Source organism: Schistocerca nitens, chromosome 4 (genome assembly GCF_023898315.1).
Source record: "Schistocerca nitens isolate TAMUIC-IGC-003100 chromosome 4, iqSchNite1.1, whole genome shotgun sequence".
Lineage (NCBI taxonomy): Eukaryota > Metazoa > Arthropoda > Insecta > Orthoptera > Acrididae > Schistocerca > Schistocerca nitens.
Window position 1 is genome coordinate 880,063,256 of NC_064617.1, and position 23,433 is coordinate 880,086,688.

The window sequence follows — 23,433 nt, forward strand, 5'->3', positions numbered from 1 at the left end:
GAAAGTAACGCACCTATCAGGAGAGAGGCCAAAGACAGACTCGCAGGCAATGTGCCGCCGTTGCCCTCTCGGCCGGCAGTATTTAGATCCCTGCCGCGGACCGGAGGGCGCAGTCAGTCATCCAGTGAGTCACCGAGTGCGAGTCTCCAGTCGCAGTTGGCTCAGCCTCCAGCTCGGAGTCAGTCAGTACTTAGCGACCAGACTAGTGCACACAATTGCGGGACTTGCACTTCACCAGCAGTGAGGCTAACATGGACATTACGGAAGAGCTTGTACCACAACACCTGGACTATTTTATGTTAAGGGGTATACGACGTCAAATGGGCTGACTTCGAGCAGGAAAGGCACCAAAGGACATTTTAATTTCCACTGTCTATATTTTTACAAGGAAGTTAATAAAATCAGGAAGGATTCAGGATTCACACTCATAACAGCGGAAGTTCGAAAACGTAACAAAATGAATTTTTTTTTACATATGAAATTTCGTCATTTTTTTTACTTACTGTTGACTGCATTTGTTGCTAAAGATACACTTTTCTTCATAAGTAAGAGAAACTCTTCGATGAATTTTGCACAGCATACAAATCATACTTACAGCTGTATGAAACTCTAGAATTTTCCAAATCTATTAAAAACTGGTAAAAATTGAGATAATCAACTACAAAATTTGAGTTTTTTCTAAACATAAAGTTTAAAATGTAACAGCTCACTCAATTTTTCACAAATTAGATAAATTCTAGAGTTTCATACAGCTGTAAGTATGGTTTGTATGCTGTACAAAATTCACCGAAGAATCTTTCTTACTTATGAAGAAAAGTGCACCTGCAGCAACAAATGCAGCCAATAGTAAGTAAAAAAATGATGAAATTTCACATGTAAAAAAAAGTTATTTTGTTATGCTTTTGAACTTCCACTGCTATGAGTGTGAATCCTGAATCCTTCCTGGTCATGCTGACCAAGTTTTATGAATTTCTTTCTAAAAGTATAGACAGTGGAAATTAAAACGTCGTGTGGTGCCTCTCCCGCTCCAAGTCGGCCCGTTTGACATCCTACCCGCCTTAAGTAGCTTCCTGTTTAAGTTAATAAAGAATCCTATTAATACATGCGTGCAGTTGTGTTACAGAAAGAGGATACCGGCCACCAAACAACATCCTCTCCTTGCTTCCCATGGTACAACTCTACAGGTACAACGAGACGACACAAAACAGACAGTGTATGTTTAACACGGGATAAAAAGCACTCCGTCTTCAGGCCACTAGTGGCCCACCGGGAGCATCCGACCGCCGTATCATCCTCAGATGAGGATGCGGATAGGAGGGGCGCGTGGTCAGCACACCGCTCTCCCGGTCGTTGTGATGGTTTTCTTTGACCGGAGCCGCTACTATTCGGTCGAGTAGCTCCTCAATTGGCATCACGAGGCTGAGTGCACCCCGAAAAATGGCAACAGCGCATGGCGGCTGGATGGTCACCCATCCAAGTGCCGACCACGCCCGGCAGCGCTTAGCTTCGGTGATCTCACGGGAACCGGTGTATCCACTGCGGCACGGCCGTTGCCAACACGGGTTACATAAGCTCATATATATGATAAATAGTGGATCCTAGAGAAATTACTACCAGCACCATTTAATACCTTGAAATTCGGCCGCTGGTCCTGAGAACCCCCTGGATTTGGTCAGAAAAGTGAGTCCGCAACGTTGTGCAGGTACATCACTTCCAGGATAAGCCACTCGCTGAGGTTTCGGCGGCGAAATTCCACCAAATCGCGGGGATGCTTATGTCACCGTTTCACCCCCTGCTCCAGTGAGTCACACAAATATTTACTGGGCGTCAAGCCAGGTGATTTTTCAGGCTAATCCAGATGTAGTAGAGTGGGGGAGTCTTCAGAAAAGCAGTCACTTATTCTTCCAGCCCCGAGAACTTTGCTGTTGCCTTCATTATGTGCCTGTGTGAGCAATGGCCGCTTTCGAGGTTCAGAAATGGTTCAAATGGCTCTGAGCACTATGGGACTTAACTTCGGAGGTCATCAGTACCCTAGAACTTAGAACTACTTAAACATTTTGATTCAAAACCTGTGAGAAGCGTCGTTGGTCTCTCTCAGTCAAGATCTTTTTCCGACTGCAAGTCTGAAGTCGTGTTTTGTGGCCACGTGTGTTACACCACTGCTTGTACACACGTTGAATAGCCGTGGCGAAACACCGTCAAATCCAGCAATTTCACGCTCCGTCGGCCACGGAAGCGGACAGACACTATTGTTCCTTTTTGCCACCGTGTCACATCCTTATATTTACCCATGTGTGTGCAACATGTCCACCAGGCTGCTGGTGGCCGAGCGGTTCTGAGCTCTACAGTCTGGAACCGCGTGACCGCTACGGTCGCAGGTTCGAATCCTGCCTCGGGCATGGATGTGTGTGATGTCCTTAGGTTAGTTAGGTTTAAGTAGTTCTAAGTTCTAGGGGACTGATGACCTCAGATGTTAAGTCCCATAGTGCTCAGAGCCATTTGTACCATGTCCCCTTTAGACGTAAATACACTCCTGGAAATGGAAAAAAGAACACATTGACACCGGTGTGTCAGACCCACCATACTTGCTCCGGACACTGCGAGAGGGCTGTACAAGCAATGATCACACGCACGGCACAGCGGACACACCAGGAACCGCGGTGTTGGCCGTCGAATGGCGCTAGCTGCGCAGCATTTGTGCACCGCCGCCGTCAGTGTCAGCCAGTTTGCCGTGGCATACAGAGCTCCATCGCAGTCTTTAACACTGGTAGCATGCCGCGACAGCGTGGACGTGAACCGTATGTGCAGTTGACGGACTTTGAGCGAGGGCGTATAGTGGGCATGCGGGAGGCCGGGTGGACGTACCGCCGAATTGCTCAACACGTGGGGCGTGAGGTCTCCACAGTACATCGACGTTGTCGCCAGTGGTCGGCGGAAGGTGCACGTGCCCGTCGACCTGGGACCGGACCGCAGCGACGCACGGATGCACGCCAAGACCGTAGGATCCTACGCAGTGCCGTAGGGGACCGCACCGCCACTTCCCAGCAAATTAGGGACACTGTTGCTCCTGGGGTATCGGCGAGGACCATTCGCAACCGTCTCCATGAAGCTGGGCTACGGTCCCGCACACCGTTAGGCCGTCTTCCGCTCACGCCCCAACATCGTGCAGCCCGCCTCCAGTGGTGTCGCGACAGGCGTGAATGGAGGGACGAATGGAGACGTGTCGTCTTCAGCGATGAGAGTCGCTTCTGCCTTGGTGCCAATGATGGTCGTATGCGTGTTTGGCGCCGTGCAGGTGAGCGCCACAATCAGGATTGCATACGACCGAGGCACACAGGGCCAACACCCGGCATCATGGTGTGGGGAGCGATCTCCTACACTGGCCGTACACCACTGGTGATCGTCGAGGGGACACTGAATAGTGCACGGTACATCCAAACCGTCATCGAACCCATCGTTCTACCATTCCTAGACCGGCAAGGGAACTTGCTGTTCCAACAGGACAATGCACGTCCGCATGTATCCCGTGCCACCCAACGTGCTCTAGAAGGTGTAAGTCAACTACGCTGGCCAGCAAGATCTCCGGATCTGTCCCCCATTGAGCATGCTTGGGACTGGATGAAGCGTCGTCTCACGCGGTCTGCACGTCCAGCACGAACGCTGGTCCAACTGAGGCGCCAGGTGGAAATGGCATGGCAAGCCGTTCCGCAGGACTACATCCAGCATCTCTACGATCGTCTCCATGGGAGAATAGCAGCCTGCATTGCTGCGAAAGGTGGATATACACTGTACTAGTGCCGACATTGTGCATGCTCTGTTGCCTGTGTCTATGTGCCTGTGGTTCTGTCAGTGTGATCATGTGATGTATCTGACCCCAGGAATGTGTCAATAAAGTTTCCCCTTCCTGGGACAATGAATTCACGGTGTTCTTATTTCAATTTCCAGGAGTGTACCTCACTGGTCGTCACTGCCTTATGCCCACCTAGAGACAGTACAAGCACGGTTGAGCACGTGACCCTATTGCTGCGCCGTCAACATAAAGGCCTAACGATTCAGCTGTTCGTGCGCTCTGGGGTAACTATTGTTTTGTACGGCCAGCCTTTGAGTTTCTGTTCCGAAGTGACTGCTTCCAGCTAAGATTCCAGGAAGGAAACGGTGCACAGTCACTGGCTGACCGTAACTGGTGTCAACAACGAATCCAACACAGATCGTAAGATCACAAGTAGAACCTGCGACACATATGAAGAAGTGTAACACAAGAAAGAAAGGGAAAAGCAGTAAAGCCGTCCACTATGATGGGGGGGGGGGACGCAGGAAATCTGGATTCTCAATCTTAGACGAAATGACCGACGGAAACACCATTCTCCTCATTCACAGGCTCTCACAAGCGTACTGCTAATATCCACACATTTCGATTTTATATCATATAAATTAGGACGTAAGGGTTGTGAGAGTTTGTTCTTGTTGTAATTATTAAATTAACTGTATGACACAAGCATTTCTGAAACTTTTAAACGAGACGATGTATTTCTCTGAATTTCATTTTCTTGGAAGCTATGCTAAAGACCAAAGAAAGCAGGTATCGACAGGAGTGAAAATTACGGAGCTATCAGTTTAATAAGTCACGACTACAAAATACTAACACGAATTCTTTACAGACGAATGGATAAACTGGTAGAAGCCAACCTCGGGGCACACCAGTTTGGATTCCGTAGAAATGAACACGAGAGGCAATACTGACCCTACGACTTATCTTAGAAGATAGTTTAAGGAAAGGCAAACCTACGTTTCTAGCATTTGTACACTTAGAGAAAACTGTTGACAATGTTGACGGGAATAATTTCTTTCAAATTCTGAACGTAGCAAGGCTAAAATACAGGGAACGAAAGGTTATTTACAATTTGTACAGAAACCAGGTGGCAGTTATAAGAGTCGAGGGCCCGAAAGGGAAGCAGTGGTTGAGAAGGGAGTGAGACAGGGTTGTAGCCAATACCCGATGCTATTCAATCTGTATATTGAGCAAGCAGTAAAGGGTACAAAAGAAACATTTGGAGTAGGGAATGAAATCCATGCAGAAGAAACAAAAACTTTGAGGTTTGCCAATGACACTGTAATTCTATCAGAGGCAGCAAAGGACATGGAAGAGCAGTTGACTGGAATGGACAGTGTCTTGAAAGGAGGATATAAGACGAACAATAACAAAAGCAAAACGAGGGTAATGCAGGGATAATAAAATCAGGTGATGCTGAGGGAATTAGATTAGGAAATGAGACCCTTAAAGTAGTAGATGAGTTTTGCTATTTGGGGAGCAAAGGAACTGATGATAGTCGAAGTAGAGAGGATATAAAATGTACACTGAAAATGGCAAGAAAAGCGTTTCTGAAGAAGACAAATGTTTTAACATCAAGTATAAATTTAAGTGCCAGGAAGGCTTTTCTGAATTTATTTGAATGCAGTTTACCCACGTACGGAAGTGCATGGACGATAAATAGTTTAGACAAGAAGATAGTGGAAGCTTTCGAAATGGGTGCTAGAAAAGAATGCTGAAGATTAGTTGGGTAGGTCACGTAAGTAATGAGGAAGTACTGAATAGAACTGGGGAGAACAGGAATTTGTGGCGCAACCTGACTAAAAGAAGGGATCGGTTGGTAGGAGACGTTCTGAGGCATCAAGGGATCACCAATTTATTATTGGAGGGAAGCGTGGAGGGTAAAAATCGTAGAGGCAGACCAAGAGATGAATGCACTACGCAGATTCAGAAGGATGTAAGTTGCACTAGTTACTCAGAGATGAGGGAGTAGCATGGGGAGCTGCATCAAACCAGTTGAGGCGTAGCGCCGTATACCGATCCTGCTTGGGAGGCGGTTAAGTGCGAAATGTGTCTCAGAGCTGGATAGTGACAGATGGTGACGCGAGACTGGACGTACACGTAGTTTATGTATCAGCCGATAGAGGACAGTATTGGATAGGGGACTGTGATTTAGTTTCGATTGTGCCCACTAGAGTGCACTAAAGTAATAGAATGTTTTTCATAAACTGTTCTAGTATTTTCATAAAGTGTTATTATGTCTTTTTGTGTATGCAAAATGTTATAAATATGTTTTAGCAGTATGAATGATGTGTGAGTGTGGTTTAAGGTTAATATGGAGATAATTGTTTTACGAGTTATGTAGTGGGATTTAGAGTGGGAACATTTCGAAGAAGTATGGATGTTGACAAAGGGGATTTTTGTAGAATAGATTTGTAAAGTAAGTTTATGGTAAAGGGAAAGTTAATTCAGGTATAAATAACAATAATAACTAACTTTATGCATAAACAAAACTTGAGCATATTAGATAATTACGTCGGTAAAAAGTGCAGTCGTTAGGTTTACTATTTTGCGATTGTTATTGATGAAAAGCGCGAACTGACGCGGGAGAATGTTGTTTTGCTATTGGCTGTTGAGTAAACTGACCAATGGTGAAGCGATATTCTTCGCGCGCCATTCTCTGCTGGTAGAGAAGACTTAGACTATTCTAGAGAGGAGTTGGAGCCTAGCCATGAAACAGTTCGGACGTGTGTAGAAGTAGTTCCGATGGAAATGATAAGTTGCCGTATCTAGCAGTGTTTCTTACATCAAAAGTGGTGTAAAGTGACGGCATAATTATTCCGATGGGTGTGTAGAAATTTCGGAATTTTTAAGTGAATTTTGTGACGAGAAAAGACATAAATTCCGCGTGGCGTATTGAGCAGGTCGGTGGCTAAAAACTGTGACTGCATTAGGTACCGACAGACTTAATATTTGTCGAGCGTTCTCAATCAGTAACAATCCGCATTTTTGTAGCTATTACGTTTTCGGGAAATGTGACTGCATTAGGTACCTTCAGACTTAATATTTGTCGAGTATTCTCAATCAATAACAATCCGCATTTTTGTAGCTATTACGTTTTCGGGAAATGCAACACCATAAACTTACTAACGTGAGTGAAAGGGATTATGAGTGTCTGTGTTAAGACTAGCACGGGCTTGGCAGTGATACTTGTTCACCTAAGTTTCAGAATATATTAATTACGGACAAAATTTCCAACCTTTCATTTCGTGTGAAAATTTTCTCCCGAAACGTAGATTAGCGACGTTAATTGCAGCCTGGTTCACGTCGAAGTACAGTAGGTTTCGCTCGGCTTCCCTGCTGATGATCTGCTGAGACGATGTTCACAGGTAGGTGCAGGTTCGTCGTAAAGGGACGGAAGGAACCGCGCCGCCGCACAGTCTTTGGACCGAAGACCACAACAACAACAATGATAAAGTCACGTACTAAGCAATCAGGTAAACACGTTAATATTATTATCACATTATAAAATTTTACGCATCATATTCTAATTAAGCAATTTATTATTTCTATGACATTAAAACATTTTATTGTTATTATTAAGATCGTAGGCATCTGTGGCACCACCAATGTTATCTTTCCGGATGGAGAGAGGAACAAACATACCGTGACAACGTCAGAACTGAATGCTTGCTCTGGGCCAGGGAGTGCGACGGCAGTCAGGAACAAGCTGTTGACTAAGCAGCCGTGGGCGGCGGAACACGTGTCTGCTCGGTGGAGCTTGAGAGTTGTCACGAGACGATTCTGCGGTCGCCAGCAAGGCCGAAACGTTTCAGATTTCTAACCGGTCGTCCTTCTGTCTCGGCTTCTGTGTGCCGACTTCTGTCCTCTGGCTATCCTTCCGCCTGGCCGTCAGTGGAGGGAGCAGACGCTGTTTGCTGCAGCTGATGAAACAGTGTGTGACTGCCAGTCCTCTGATCTCTAGTAGTAGATCACGTCACCAGTAGAGTAGAGGTGCCAAGTCCTGGGTACTTCAAACAGTGCAAAAAATCTGTATCACTAAATGGGGTAATCAGCTCGCGGCGGTGAGGTGCGTTGCGGAATTCCACTCACCCTGTGATCAATTTCTTCCAACAAGCAAGCCTCCCTGAAGTTACTGAAATGTCGTTCTCAGCCGGAAAAAAGAAACGGTTGTACATCTTGTAACCACAAGTAGCAGGGAAAAAAAAAATTTTTTTTTCGTGTCACTACCCGGCCAGGCTCTACAATGTCTGGGAAGTTCACACTCACACACCATTCATAACCGTAGCCAGTTTATGATAACTATGAATTATTCTTCACCGAAAGTTTACAAACGGATTGTTTCTTTTAGAACAGCTCGCTGAAATGTTGGTATTATCAGTTTCACGTCACAAAATGTTCACGTTTCCGAGTAAGCAACACGCCACACGAAGTTTAGTTATTTGAATGTCACCAAATGTTCCGAATTTCACACTGTGCTTTAAATCGAACTCCGTTCTACACTTTGCGGTACTTTTCAAACATTTTAGTAGCGAAATATCACAATATTAATCATTTTTGACGGAGCATATATCAGTAGGTCTGATCACTATGACATCGAAACCCTGACTCTACTCATCTCTCTCCACAAAAGAAGTTCCTAGTTCCACAAAAAAACACGCGAATATGTTAATTTATGATTGGCAGGGAAACATCATAACGAAGCGGAAAGTAGCATCAAACTCTCTGAATTACGTGCATATATACAGAACCAATGAAAATATGTCACTGAATCAGAACAGTAAATTAACATAAATAAATTTTGAGAACCCACAAATATAAAATTTATTTCCTCTTAACAAAACTACTTTAGCGAAAGCATAATCTCATTTCCCCAGTACCATAAATTGACGAAACAGTTTATAACAAATTCCCTGATACGAATGACTAACATACACGTCATTCTCGAACATTCGTCATGTGGTAAATTACTTCACCGTACAGTATAAAAACTTTACATAAAAGAGTATATAACATTCAACCTCCACTCAGTCATAAAATTGACAGCATTTTGACTGCAGCTTAAACAGTATCCGTCAGCTATGATCTCTATTAGGTCGCATACAAACTACATACAAACCGGCATCTCACGCCATCTGTCCTGCACGTGACTCATACTGCACGTCTAATCACTGATGTAATGTCCAATATGAATAGGTACGACGTAGAGGCGCTACGCCTCGGGCTAGTATACGGCACAACTACAAACGATTCCTTCTTTTCGTCTTGGAGCTACACTAAATACAGGGACCAAACTACTACAATTTGTGCAGCCACCAGAGTGTGGCTATAAGAGTCGAAGAACATGAAAAACAAGCAGCAGTTGAGGACGGAGTCAGACAATGCTACAGCTTAGTCCTAATCTTATTCAGTGTACACTGAAGCGCTAAAGAAACTGGTATAGGCGTGCGTGTTCAAGTACAGAGATATGTAAAGAGGCAGAATAGGGCGCTGCGGTCGCCAACGCCTATATAAGACAACAAGTGTCTGGCACAGTTGTTAGATGAGTTACTGCTGCTCCAATGGCATGTTATCAAGATTTAAGTGAGTTTGGAAATGGTGTTATGGTTGCTCCACGAGCGATGGTATACAACATCTCCGAGGTAGTTATGAAGTGGGTATATTCCCATACTTTCATTTCACGAGTGTACCGTGAATATCAGGAACGCGGTAAAACATCAAATCTCCGACATCGCTGCGGCTGGAAAAACATCCTGCAAGAACGGGACCAACGACGACTGAAGAGAATCGTTCTACGTGACTGAAGTGCAACCCTTCCGAAAATTGATGCACATTTCAATGCCGGGCCATCAACAAGTGTCAGCGTGCGAACCATTCAACGAAACATCATCGATATGGGCTTTCGGAGCCGAAGACCTACTCATGTGCCCTTGATGACCGCACGACGCAAAGCTTTACGCCTCGCCTGTGCCCGCCAACACCGACAATGGACTGTTGATGACTGGAAACGTGTTGCCTGGTCGGACGAGTCTCGTTTCAAATAGTATCCAACGGATGGACGTGTACGGGTATGGAGACAATCCCAGAAACTCGTGTACCCCGCATGTCAGGAGGGGACTGTTGGAGTGGTATGGAAACTCTGATACGTCTAGATACGACTCTGGTGAGTGACATGTACGAAACCATCCTGTCTGATCACCTGCATCCATTCATGTCCATTGTGCATTGCGACGGACTTGTAGCAATTCTGGATGTGTCCTTCTGGAATTGCTACAGCGTGGCTCCAGGAACACTTTTCTGAGTTTAAACATTTTCGCTGGCCAGTAAACTCACCGTACATGCACATTATTGGGCATATCTGGAATGCCTTGAAACGTGCTGTTCAGAAGAGATGTCTACCCCGTCGTACTATTACGGATTAATCAACAGCCCTGCAGGATTCATGGTGTCAATTCCTTCACTACTTGAGACATTAGTCAAGTCCATGCCGCGTCGTGTTGCGGCACTCTTGCGTGTTCACGGGGCCCTTCACTATATTTGGCAGATGTACCAGTTTCTTTGGCTCTTCAGTGTATACATAGTGACCGCAACCAAGGAGAAAATTTGGAAAACGCATTAAATTTCATGGTGAAGCAATAAAGACTTGACGGTTTACCGGTGACATTGCTACTCTGTCAGATCCGATAAACATATAGTAGGTCAGTTTAATAGAATGGATAGTGTCTTGAAAAGAATTTACACTGACCACTCATATAAGTTTGACCAACTGTTAAAGTCCTGAATAGTCAACTTTTGCAGTGCGGACCGCAGCTAGACTTGCAGTAAGAGAGTCTAAGAAGTTCTGGAAGATACGGACAGCGGTATGGAGCCATGCCGACTCTAGTCCCGTGGCCAGCTGCGCTAGGATCCATGGCGCGAACAGCCCGACACAGATGGTGTCACAGATTCTCTACTGAGTTTAAATCCGGGGAGTCTAGTGGTTAGGGGAGCGAGGTAAACTCATTCTGGTGCTCTTCAAACCACGCACGTACACTGTGAGCTGTTTGACACGTTGCATTGTCCTACTGGTAGCTGCCATCATGCCGAGGGGGAAAACCCTGCATTTTGTGTGGACATGGTCCTCAAGGATAGAAACAGACTTGTGTTGATCCATTGTGCCTTCGAGAATGACGAGATCAGCCAGGGAATGCCACTAAAACATTCCCCAGCTCCTAATGCTCTCTCCTCCGACCTGGGCGCTTACAACGATTGTTGCAGGGTGTGTGCCTTCAGTCCGACTGAGCATAAAACGCGATTCATCTGAAAAGGAAACCTATCGCCATTCAGTGGACGTCCAGTTGCGTTATTGGCGGGCAACTTCCAGCCTTCGTCGCCGACGTACAGTACTCAGGATAGGTGCATGAAACAGGTGCCTGCTGTGTAGGCTCGTATGCAGCAACGCACACTGGACAGTCGTTCAGCGGCCGGGAGCCGCCTGGTTCAACTGGCCGGTCAGCTGCTCAACAGTTGCACGTCTACTCGCCCGTACACATCTCAGCAGCCGCCGTTCACCCCTGTCACCTATGGTTCGTGGTGCCACAGTTGCCTCGGCGCTGGTTGCAGATAGCACCATTTCGTCATGCATGGAATGCTTTAACCAAGGCGCCACGCGAACGGTTTACAAACTTAGCCAATTCGGAAATGCTTCCATCCTTGGCCCGAAAGCCAATGCTAAAGCCCTTCGGCACGCCAGATAAATCGCTCCGTTCCTGCAATACGACAACGACTACACTGTTTTCCACGTCTATCCCACATACTTTATATACTTTTTCAACAAGGAAATTCACCAAACAGTCGTGTAATTTGAGAAGTTGTTTTATTTTCGCTGGCAGTTTCGGTAGTTCAATATGCAATTTTCATGCCCCATCGACAGGGCTCTCATGCCGCTATCGACAGGGGCTCTCAAGTTGATTCCGTATTTCTAGATTTCCGGAAAGCTTTTGACACCGTTCCTCACAAGCGATTTCTAATCAAACTGCGGGCCTATGGGGTATCGTCTCAGTTGTGAGATTGGATTCGTGATTTCCTGTCAGGAAGGTCGCAGTTCGTAGTAATAGACGGCAAATCATCGAGTAAAACTGAAGTGATATCAGGTGTTCCCCAGGGAAGCGTCCTGGGACCTCTGCTGTTCCTGATCTATATAAATGACCTGGGTGACAATCTGAGCAGTTCTCTCAGGTTGTTCGCAGATGATGCTGTAATATACCGTCTAGTAAGGTCATCCGAAGACCAGTATCAGTTGCAAAGCGATTTAGAAAAGATTGCTGCATGGTGTGGCAGGTTGCAGTTGACGCTAAATAACGAAAAGTGTGAGGTGATCCACATGAGTTCCAAAAGAAATCCGTTGGAATTTGATTACTTGATAAATAGTACAATTCTCAAGGCTGTCAATTCAACTAAGTACCTGGGTGTTAAATTTACGAACAACTTCAGTTGGAAAGACCACATAGATAACATTGTGGGGAAGGCGAGCCAAAGGTTGCGTTTCATTGGCAGGACACTTAGAAGATGCAACAAGTCTACTAAAGAGACAGCTTACACTACGCTCGTTCGTCCTCTGTTAGAATATTGCTGCGCGGTGTGGGATCCTTACCAGGTGGGATTGACGGAGGACATCGAAAGGGTGCAAAAAAGGGCAGCTCGTTTTGTATTATCACGTAATAGGGGAGAGAGTGTGGCAGATATGATACGCGAGTTGGGATGGAAGTCATTAAAGTAAAGACGTTTTTCGTCGCGGAGAGATCTATTTACGAAGTTTCAGTCACCAACTTTCTCTTCCGAATGCGAAAATATTTTGTTGAGCCCAACCTACATAGGTAGGAATGATCATCAAAATAAAATAAGAGAAATCAGAGCTCGAACAGAAAGGTTTAGGTGTCGTTTTTCCCGCACGCTGTTCGGGAGTGGAATGGTAGACAGATAGTATGATTGTGGTTCGATGAACCCTCTGCCAAGCACTTAAATGTGAATTGCAGAGTAGTCATGTAGATGTAGATGTAGATGTAGATATACAGCTCTCAAATATGCATCTGGGGCCTGAAAAAGGCATATTGAATTACCGAAACTGGCAGCGAAAATGAAATAAAGTAACTGCTCAAATTGCACGGATGTTTGGCGAACTTCTTTGTTAAATATTTGACCAGCCGCCGTCCCACGTCCACACTGAGTCTAGAAAGACTATTTTATACACGGTGACTTTTTCCACTGTCTACAAATTCTAGGGATTGATGGGTGAGAGGGTATGGAAGAAAGGTCTAATGAACTTATGTCCGGAAATGCATGGTTTCCGTGCTAAACGCCATTTATTCAATTCCAGTTTGTTACAGGGACTGTGGTCTAACACGCGCAGTACCATGCAGCCACAGTTACAGTATGCATGGTTTCCTCCTAGAGGATGGTACTGTTCAAAATGGCCCTGGGCACTATGGGAATCAACTTCTGAGGTCATTAGTCCCCTAGAACTTAGAACTAGTTAAACCTAACTAACGTAAGGACATCACACACATCCATGCCCGAGGCAGGATTCGAACCTGCAACCGTAGCGGTCTCGCGGTTCCAGACTGCAACGCCTAGAACCGCACGGCCAGTTCGGCCGGCGATGGTACTGTTCCTCATACGTCATGCCCTAGCGCTCTCTCCTGCCGTGCTTATTGGTAATGTTGCGTCCGAGTCACTTCTCTTGCTGACTCACCTTGTAGTGGTTGTGATACAGCGTTGTACACAATGGTTCTATATTCGAATCGAGAGATAGCCGACATGGTGTTTTCTTGCGGAAAGGCAAATGTAAATGGACGATGGGCAGAAAGATTGTATCAGGAGACCTATCCCCGTCGACAACAACAGTGTTTGCAACAGTGTTTCGCCGTTTGTATGAGAGAGGCTCGTTTCAGGAAGGACGTACCCGAAATGTTCGGACACCAGACTTGGAGGAAAATGTGATTAACACTGTGGAAGACGATCGCCGTGCCAGTACCAGGCAATTGGCCCACCAGTACAGTGGAAGCCAGACGACCGGGTGGAACATTCTCCATGACAGTTATTACTACCCTTATCATACAGCTTATGCAGGGCTTACTAGTGACATACTTTGCACATCGGGAACAATTTTATCACTTGTTTCTTCACCAGGCAACCACGATTCTGGGATCTGTGTCATCCATCCTATGCACAGATGAGGCCCCCTTTATGCGCAGTCGTATCTTCAACTTCCATAACAGTTATCTGTGGAATAGTACGCAAAACCCCCAAGGTATGGTGACAGCGAACCATCAGCGCCAGTGCAGCCGGAATGTGTGGGCCGGGATAACTGGCGACCGTATTTTGGGTCCAGTCTTCCTTCAACTTCGCACAACAGGCCGGAACTATCGACGTTTCTTGCAGGTCACTTTACCTCCCTTGATGTAAGAAGTGCCACTGATGGTTCGAATGGTAATGTGGCCGCTACATGATGGTAATTCACCCCACTTTGCTCTTAACGTCCGGACGCATCTCAATCGTGGCTTCCCTGGTCGATGGATGGGACGGGAGGGTCCAGTAGCATGGCCTGCTCGTTCACTGGACCTCAACCCTTATGTTTTCTGGTTATTGGGCCATCTCAAAAGTATCGTGTATGTGGAGCCCATTCCAGATGCGGAGACACTGGAGCAGCGTATTCATGCTTCCTTTGACAGATTTGGGATACAACCTGGCCGATTTGAACGTGTCAGACAGAACATGCTACGGGGCGTACAGGCATGCGTTGAGGCACATGGAAACCATTTTCAGCACATACTGTAACTGTGGCTGTATGGAACAGCGCGTATTAGAACGCAGTCTCTGTAACAATGTATGACAGAATCAATGGTCTATACTCGGACATACGTTCATTAGACCTTTTTTGTTCCGTATCCTCTCACCGATCAATCCCTAGAGTATGTACACCGTGGAAAAATTCACTCTGTGTAGTGTATACTGTTCACTGCTGGGCTGACACCTGCCGCCTGTGTGCGGTTCGTGCGTGTCAACGTCGAACATAGGTGGTGGTCACATTAACGCCAGTAGACTGTGTACGAGTAAATAGAAGAAAAAATAATGGACTGTAGTCGAATGAAGTCGTAAGATGCTGAGGAACTCAGATTAGGAAATGAAATACTGAAACTAGTAGTAGGACTCTTATATTTAGGTAGCAAATCCGACGACGCGACGGAAGAAATGAAGACGATGTATGATGTATATTGGCAATGGTAAGAAAAGTTTTCTTCTAAGTAAAAATCGAATGTAAATTTAAATATCAGGCAGTTTTCAGAGGAAGTATTTATTAGCTGTGTGGCCTTATGTGGAATTGAAACACAGACAGAGAATAGAAGCTTCTGAGATGCGGTGCTGCAGAATAATGCTGAGGATTAGGTTGGTAGGTAGGATAGCTGATGAGAAGGTGTTACATTACATTACGATAGCCATATTCTATATGTTACTTGCAGTGGTGTCTTTAGAATGTAGAAAGAACTCAAAGGTGAATAACGTTTTATTTCGGTGCAGTACGATGAAATGACATAACATTATGAAAGAATATTTTATTACACTGGGTACACTAATTACAAAATAATGTAAAACGCTAATTTTAAGACTTTATTTGAAGATACTTTTCACTGGGGTAGAAGAAGTTTCCCAATTGAATTAATTCCCATCATACCATCCTTAATAAATTTCATACGGTCTGCCTCGTCGTTGAAAACATTCTTATGACAGCAAAAGTATACAGATACGTTGGACCGTTCCTCTACTATACACAGTTCACACTGCTGTAAAATGTGTTCGTATCCTTCCGCACTCAGGATTTTCTTAAGCGCAAAAAGGCACCACGCCATAACCGTGAAATAAACCCCCGCACCCAGTAACATGACATGCAGAAAGAAACGAATGAGCAGCAAAACGTGGTTAGCTTCGAAGGTAATCACGACGGGAACCACGGGCTGTGCTGCAACCAGAGTTGGAGGCCTCAGTTTGCTCGCAATAGTAACCACGATCGTGGTAACGACAGGCGTGGGCGTGGCCTTTGGAGCCCACGGCGCAGTGATAGAGGTTGGAGACGCTTTAGGGAAGATCGCGGCCCGATAATGGTAATGTGTTGCACACAACAGACTGGAGGTCAGTGGAGCCAACACGGTAATTCCTGAGGCAACAATATAAACGAAAGTAGGGACGCGTGAATAGCAGTGATAGGAGCGAGCAGGATAATGAAACTTAGGATGTCAACGCAATGCGCTTAGAATTCGAAGATATCCGTGACATGTTACTAGAGGAAACAACAGTAATAAACTCGGTCAAATGCCCTGCAATCAGTATAACTATTAACGGAATTACGATTCCCTGTCTACTTGACGCGGGAAGCGAGGCATCGGTGATGAGAGAAGATGTATTCGCGTCGTGCAGCGAGAAGAGTCTGTGGCCGACGCTTCCTTTGCAGAAAAGAAGAGTGCATGGTGCCGTAGGGAATAAGAGCGTAGAGACGAAAGAGCAGGGGTATATCGATTTTACTTGTCAGTCGTGCGACCTTACGGCCGTGTTCTTGATAGTGCCGTCACTAGCAGTTGAGGCAGTGCTTGGCTGGGACTCTCTGGTACATTATAAGGCTGTTCTTGATTCTGATAATATGTGCGTCCATTTGAGCGATCATAAAACAAAGATGACTGTTGCTTTCGATGAGGAACGCGTAGAAGAAGGAGTGGGATGTGTGTTCCTTGGAATGTGCGTAATTGGCGAGGATGATGACGCGCAAGTGCGCCTGTGCACGCTAGATATATATGAAGGAGATCAGGATAACGAGAAAACAGTAGAGGAGGTAATCCGCGGGAAAATGCGGCATTTAGGATCGACAGAGACAGGGGAACAACTATGTGGGATTCTCAGGATGTACAAAACTGTTTTTTCAGACTTATCTGGGCCCATAGAAAATTTCCAGTACGAATCTAAAATGAGGCCCCATACGCCGTTTGCTGCGAAAACTTATCCCATACCTGTAGTGCACCGTGTGGTTGTAGAACAGGAAATTAAGCCTATGCTGGAGCAAAGGTGTAATAGAACCGGCGTTAAGCTAATACAACAGTCCGATACACCCGGTTGTGAAGAAGAATGAGTCGATCCGTTTAGTTCTGGACTCGAGGCAGACCATCACTATTATTGAGACAGAAACCGATCGGCCAGAGACGCTGGACACCCTGCTCCTGAAATTTCATGGCGTACGTGTGCTCACGTCGGTCGATCTGCACAGCAGCTTCTGGCAGGTCCCATTGGCAAAGGAATGCAGGAAATACACGGTTTTTCTCTGTTTTGGCAGCCCTTATCCGTTCCGACGGCTTCCGTTCTGATTGTCTCTTCTGCCGCCCTCATCCGCGGTTTGGTCACAGTTTTACCGGAAACCCTCCGGAAAAGAATTACGTGTTATACTGATGACGTGTTAATCGCGGAAGAATCATTGGAAGAGCACGACAGGGTGCTCACGTCATTATTGGAGGCGTTGAGAAATAGAAGTTTCAGTGTCAACTTAGCCAAATCTGAATTTGGGAGAAAGGAAATTCACTTCCTGGGAGATATAGTCTCAGCAGAGGGTATCCATCCTGACCCCTATAAGTTGCAGGCGATTACAGAGTATGCGACGCCCAGAACAAAGCGCCGATTACGTGCATTCCTCTGCTTAATAAACTTTTACAAACGGTTCATTATGATACAAAGTGTTACTACCCCACGACTGTGCCAGCTAAAGGGTAAAAGAACAGTAAAGCACAAGAGGAGTTTGACGCATTGAAAAGGGCATTGTTGAATGAGCCCATCCTGATTCATCCAGACTTGAAGAAGGAATTTTCTATGTCATTCGATAGTTGCCAGGATGGCATAGCAGTTACCATTTTTCAAGATTGCGACCAGGTCGGCAACATTGTCCCGCAAACTGTGGCTTTTGCAAGTCGTATTTTAAACTTAGCCGAGAGAAACTACACGGTGACCGAACTAGAGGCATTAGCCATTGTATGGGGGTTCACCAAGTTTCGGTATTACATGTATGGTCGCAGTGCGAAGGTGTATTCGGACCACGAGGCGTTGCAGTTCCTCACGACGGCGAAGCTTACACACAATCGACTTCTGCGCTGGGCCTTGTATCTTCGAGAATTTTCCTTCAAAATTTTCGACATTCCTGGTCCGCAAAACGTGGTAGCAGATGCCCTGTCGCGGGGTCCGATTGGACTGACGCAGGTGAAGGATGAGGAGTTCAAAGGAATGTTTATGAGTCCGGTTACTTTTGAAAATTACTTAAGTGCAGCCCTCAGTAGTATAGCAAGAGAGCAAGACAAAGTTGAGGTGTGGAGCTCAGTCAAAATTAAGCTGCAGGACGGTAGCGTCGGAGAATGGCGTCGGTTCTACTCGTTAAGGAAGGGCGTGTTGTTTTCCAGATGTGACATCAACAATGACGAGTGGTTGGTCTGTGTGCCGGAAGAAGTAATTAATAAATGAATATGGTACACACACCTCAGGGGCGCGTAAGTACTGTATGCAATTGAAGCAAATGGTGTATTTTAACAGCATGGAACGTAGGGTCAAAAGAGTGCTTCGAACGTGTAAGGTTTGCCAGAAGGCAAAACATTCGATCCCGTGTTGTCGAGCACCCTTACACCCTATTATACCGAGTAGATTAAAAGAATTAGGAGCGGCGGACCTGTTTGGACCCCTCCCACAAAACCACACAGGGATATCGGTATGTCCTTATCGTGAAGGAGTTAGTCTCCAAGTACGTGACGTTTACCCCCACTGCGCGCTGCGACCGGGAAAACGGTGGCGTCTGCACTTAAGAGGAATTTCCTCAGAGAGGTAGGAAGCGTAAATAAATCTCGGACAATGGTCCACAATTTCGGCCAAAGTCTTGGGTAAACACCCTAAGGCAATGGGGGGAAAAAACCAGTGTTCTTTTCACGTTATTTTCGCGCCGGAAATCCCGCAATAAGGGTTATAAAGGCGTTAGCAAAACTATACAGAATATACTGCCACAATAAGCACCGTCAGGGCGATTAATATCTGGCCGACTTTCAGGGGATACTGAACGAAACTCCACGAGGGACCACGACGCTCAGCCCACACTAGTCGTGAGATATCAGTCACCTCCCAACAGCGCAGGAGAACTGATGGATTGGCCACCAGAAAGGCGACAACGACACAGAAAAGTATTAAAGTTGGCAATAGAGAATATTAGAAAGGAAGCGCAAAGTGGGAAAAGGCGACAAAAGGGACATATGACAATTAACCCTTGAAATAGGAGATAAAGTTCTCGTTAAAACTCGTAGACTGTCCAAAAGACACCAGTATATTAGAAGCAAATTTTTCAATGTCTATTCTGGACCTTTTCGGGTGAGGTGTGTAGTTCATCAGTACGCGACTGAAATAGAAACGGTCAGGTCTCGTGGGCCCAGAGGTTTGCATCACATATCTAATGTCAAGAAATGGATCGAGTAAGAATTAGGGGCAGAAGTGTCATCTCTCGTAAACAACCAATTAGCTTTGTATAAAAACAGTTCTCTACAACATCTTGTCTAAAGCATTTGGTACTCTTTGCTGTCTTTGCCTGGTCATGTATTACACTACTGGCCATTAAAATTGCTACACCAAGAATAAATGCAGATGATAAACGGGTATTCATTGGACAAATATATTATACTAGAACTGACATGTGATTATATTTCCACACAATTTGGCTGCATAGATCCTGAGAAATCAGTACCCAGAACAACCACCTCTGGCCGAAATAACGGCCTTGATACGCCTGGTCATTGAGTCAAACAGAGCTTGGACGGCGTGTAAAGGTACAGCTGCCCATGTAGCTTCAACACGATACTACAGTTCGTCAACAGTAGTGACTGGCGTATTGTGACGAGCCAGTTGCTCGCCCACCATTAACCAGATATTTTCAGTTGGTGAGAGATCTGGAGAATGTGCTGGCCAGGGCAACAGTCGAACATGTTCTGTATCCAGAAAGGCCCGTACAGGACCTGCAACATGCGGTCGTGCATTATCCTGCTGAAATGTAGGGATTCGCAGGGATCGAATGTAGGGTAGAGCCATGGGTCGTAACACATCTGAAATATAACTTCCACTGTTCAAAGTGCTCTCAATGCGAACAAGAATTGACCGAGACGTGTAACCAATGGCACCCCATACCATCAGGCCGGGTGATACGCCAGTATGGCGATGACGAATACACGCTTCCAATGTGCGTTCACTGCGATGTCGCCAAACACGGATGCAACCATAATGATGCTGTAAACAGAACCTGGATTCATCCGAAAAAATGACGTTTTGCCATTCGTGCACCCAGGTTTGTCGTTGAGTACATCATCACAGGCGCTCCTATCTGTGATGCAGCGTCAAGGGTAACCGCAGCCATGGTCTCCGAGCTGATAGTCCATGCCCCTGCAAACGTCGTGCAGATGGTTGTTGTCTTGCAAACGTCCCCATCGGTTGAGTCAGGGATCGAGACGTGGCAGCACGATCCGTTACAGCCATGGGGATAAGATACCAGTCATCTCAACTGCTAGTGATACGAGGCCGTTGGGACCCAGCACGGCGTTCCGTATTACCCTCCTGAACCCACCGATTCCATATTCTGCTAACAGCCATTGGATGTCGGCCAACGCGAGCAGCAATGTCGCGATACGATAAACCGCAATCACGATAGGCTACAATCCGACCTTTATCAAAGTCGGAAACGTGATGGTACGCATTTCTCCTCCTTACACGAGGCATCACAACAACGTTTCGCCAGGCAACGCCGGTCAACTGCTGTTTGTGTATGAGAAATCGGTTGGAAACTTTCCTCATGTCAACACGTTGTAGGTGTCGGCACCTGCGCCAACCTTGTGTGAATGCTCTGAAAAGCTAATTATTTGCGTATCACAGCATCTTCGCCCTGTCGGTTAAATTTCGCGTCTGTAGCACGTCATCTTCGTGATGTAGCAATTTTAATGGCCATTAGTGTAGATATGAATTGTAATAACGAGTGTTGAAGGAAGATATTCGTACGTTATGGTCGTGATTTGCTCTGGAGGAGCGATGATCTCTTGCAAGGGAAACAAGAAATTACGCTAGGAAAGGTAAACCTTTTACAATGTATAATGTAGGGGAAACGTGTCGGACATGCGCTTATGTGGAATAATGGCTCGCTCCGAAGTAGCGACCGGACCAATTGTCAGTTGCAAAAGGCACCGAATCTTGTGTGTTGTTGTCTTTGTGTTATAGTGGTGTGCAGAGACGCAGCGCTATGAAGTGTTACTTACTTAGGCAGTGATGACCTTGTGAGACCCCGAGGGAGAGTGCAGAGCTAGAAAGAGTACATGACAGAACATACCAAGGAAAATCAGACGGAGGCAAGTTAAGGATCCTGGAGGTAAACCATCCAGAGGAATGAAGGCAGGACTAACTAAAGAGGAGGTCCGTGGGGGTAACAGAAGGGAGAACTGGTTGTAGTCATGAATGACACCCATTTGGCGAAAGATGATGATACTGGTAGAATAAGTAGTAAATGTAAGATGTTCCCTTAGCTTTAAATGAGTTGTATGTGGTATGCGGTACTTGTGCTTGATTTTGTTCACATTGAATAAAAGGCACTAAAGAGGACGAGATGCTGATGACGATAGATTGAGATAGATTGCGTGTAACAGGAATTGGTGCAATGACTAAAATGGAGGTATAATGTTTTTATGAGATTTTTCAAGTGAGCAATGCCGTAATGATTTCCTTAGCGAACTAAACTTGATAGATTGGAGAGAAAAATGTCCGAGTTGGGTAAAGTATGAGTGTGGTCTGAGAGGTAATAACTCCAGGTGGTATCGTTCCAATGAGTTTTTATTTTGTGTATTATTCTCTAGTTCTATGTAATTGTCTACTTAGCATTTGATGGTGTGTTATCCTGGTCGTACCCTCATGGACGAGCAGAGATGTCACCTGTTTTGGTTGTGTGTATGGTAAAGGAACTGTATTAAGGCATCTAACCTGTTTAGGAGGTAGATTAGAGGAAATGGTGATTGTAGAAAAGAATATGTAAGACCATATTGTGATTTGTAAATGTTTTGGGTAATGAGCTTGTAACTTAGACCCAGATAATCTATGAGATGTGAGCATGCAGGATTGTAAGACATGGAAATGTAGATAGTGGTGGTGGTGGTGTAGTGAATTGCATACCAGTCCTAACAACCCATGATACCTGTCCTAATTGACTCCACAATTTGCTCCTTCATGGGCAATCAACTACACTTAAATAAGAAGTAGGCTAGTTATTGTAGGACGTCTCCAACATTTTAAAGACTTCTAGAGACATATTTTCTCTATTTAATTATTATTCAGGGATCAAAAGACCTGTAGTGTTAATTCATTTGGTACATGCAAAGTGCCTCAAAGATGAGAACGGACATTTTAGAGGCCTGTGTTTGTAAATAAACGTGTAATATACAGGGTGAAAAGTATTTAAACCGACAAACTCTGGGAGGTTGTAGGGGACATCAAAACAAATATTTTTCCCTAATGTCATTTTTTCCTATGAGGAGTATTTAAACCGGTAGAAGAAGATTTCTCTGGCGGCAAATTAATTAATCCAACAAACACCTTTCCATTTTTTTATGACCAAGAGACAACACATTAACACAACCCATTTTCAATTACAGTAGATTTTCAAAAATGCCTCCATTGACACGTAAACAAAGGTTACACCGTCGGATTATGTTCTTTCTGATACGGGTAAAAACCCAGGAGTATCCTGAATTGTTCCTGTTGCTGCTCCTTTCCGGGCAACGAGATCCTCTTCTGATGCAACAGGAGTTGCGTAAACAAGTCCAGAGGGGACATATCTGGCGATCGAGCAGGCCATGGAACACCTCCGCCAGGCCACGTTTCTGGGAACCGTCGGTCCAGGAATCGACGCACACGACGACTGAAATGTGCCAGAGCCATGTCATGTTGGAACCACAAGCGTTGTCTTCCAGCAATTATGAATGCTCTGGCGAGAAAATTGTAATAGTGACTGCCATTTAATGGCCTAGGTAGCAGATACAGCCCAATTAAATAGTCTCCAACAACACCGACCCACACATTAACAAAGAACCGCACTTGATGAGCGCTAGTAACTGTGGCATGTGGGTTGCCCTTACTCCAAACATGCGAATTGTGCATGTTGAAGACTCCATTACGTCCGAACGTTGCTTCATCGGTAAACAACACAGAGGATGGAAATGTAGGATGCATTTCACACTGTTCCAGGTACCACTGCGAAAACTGTGCTCTGGGTGGGTAATCAACTGGTTCCAGGTTGTGGACACGCTGTAAGTGAAATGGACGTAACAACTGCTCTCGAAGGACTGTTCTTACATTCGTCTGATTCGTCCCCATGTTACGTGCAATTGCACGAGTGCTGATTGAAGGATCCCGCTTCACATGCTACAAGACAGCTTCTTCAAATTGCAGCGTTATTACCGTGCGACGGCGTCCCTGTCCAGGTAATCTGCTAAATGACCCGGTCTCGGCGCAGACGTTGGTACACAGCAGCAAAGATCGTA

At 45.5% G+C, this 23,433-nt stretch overlaps 1 pseudogene; it reads right to left on the reverse strand.

Annotated features, from left to right (window-relative positions):
* Positions 1 to 1,438: 1,438 nt before the first annotated feature.
* LOC126253820 (5S ribosomal RNA) lies at positions 1,439 to 1,555 on the reverse strand (annotated as a pseudogene).
* Between the last annotated feature and the right edge of the window lie 21,878 nt (positions 1,556 to 23,433).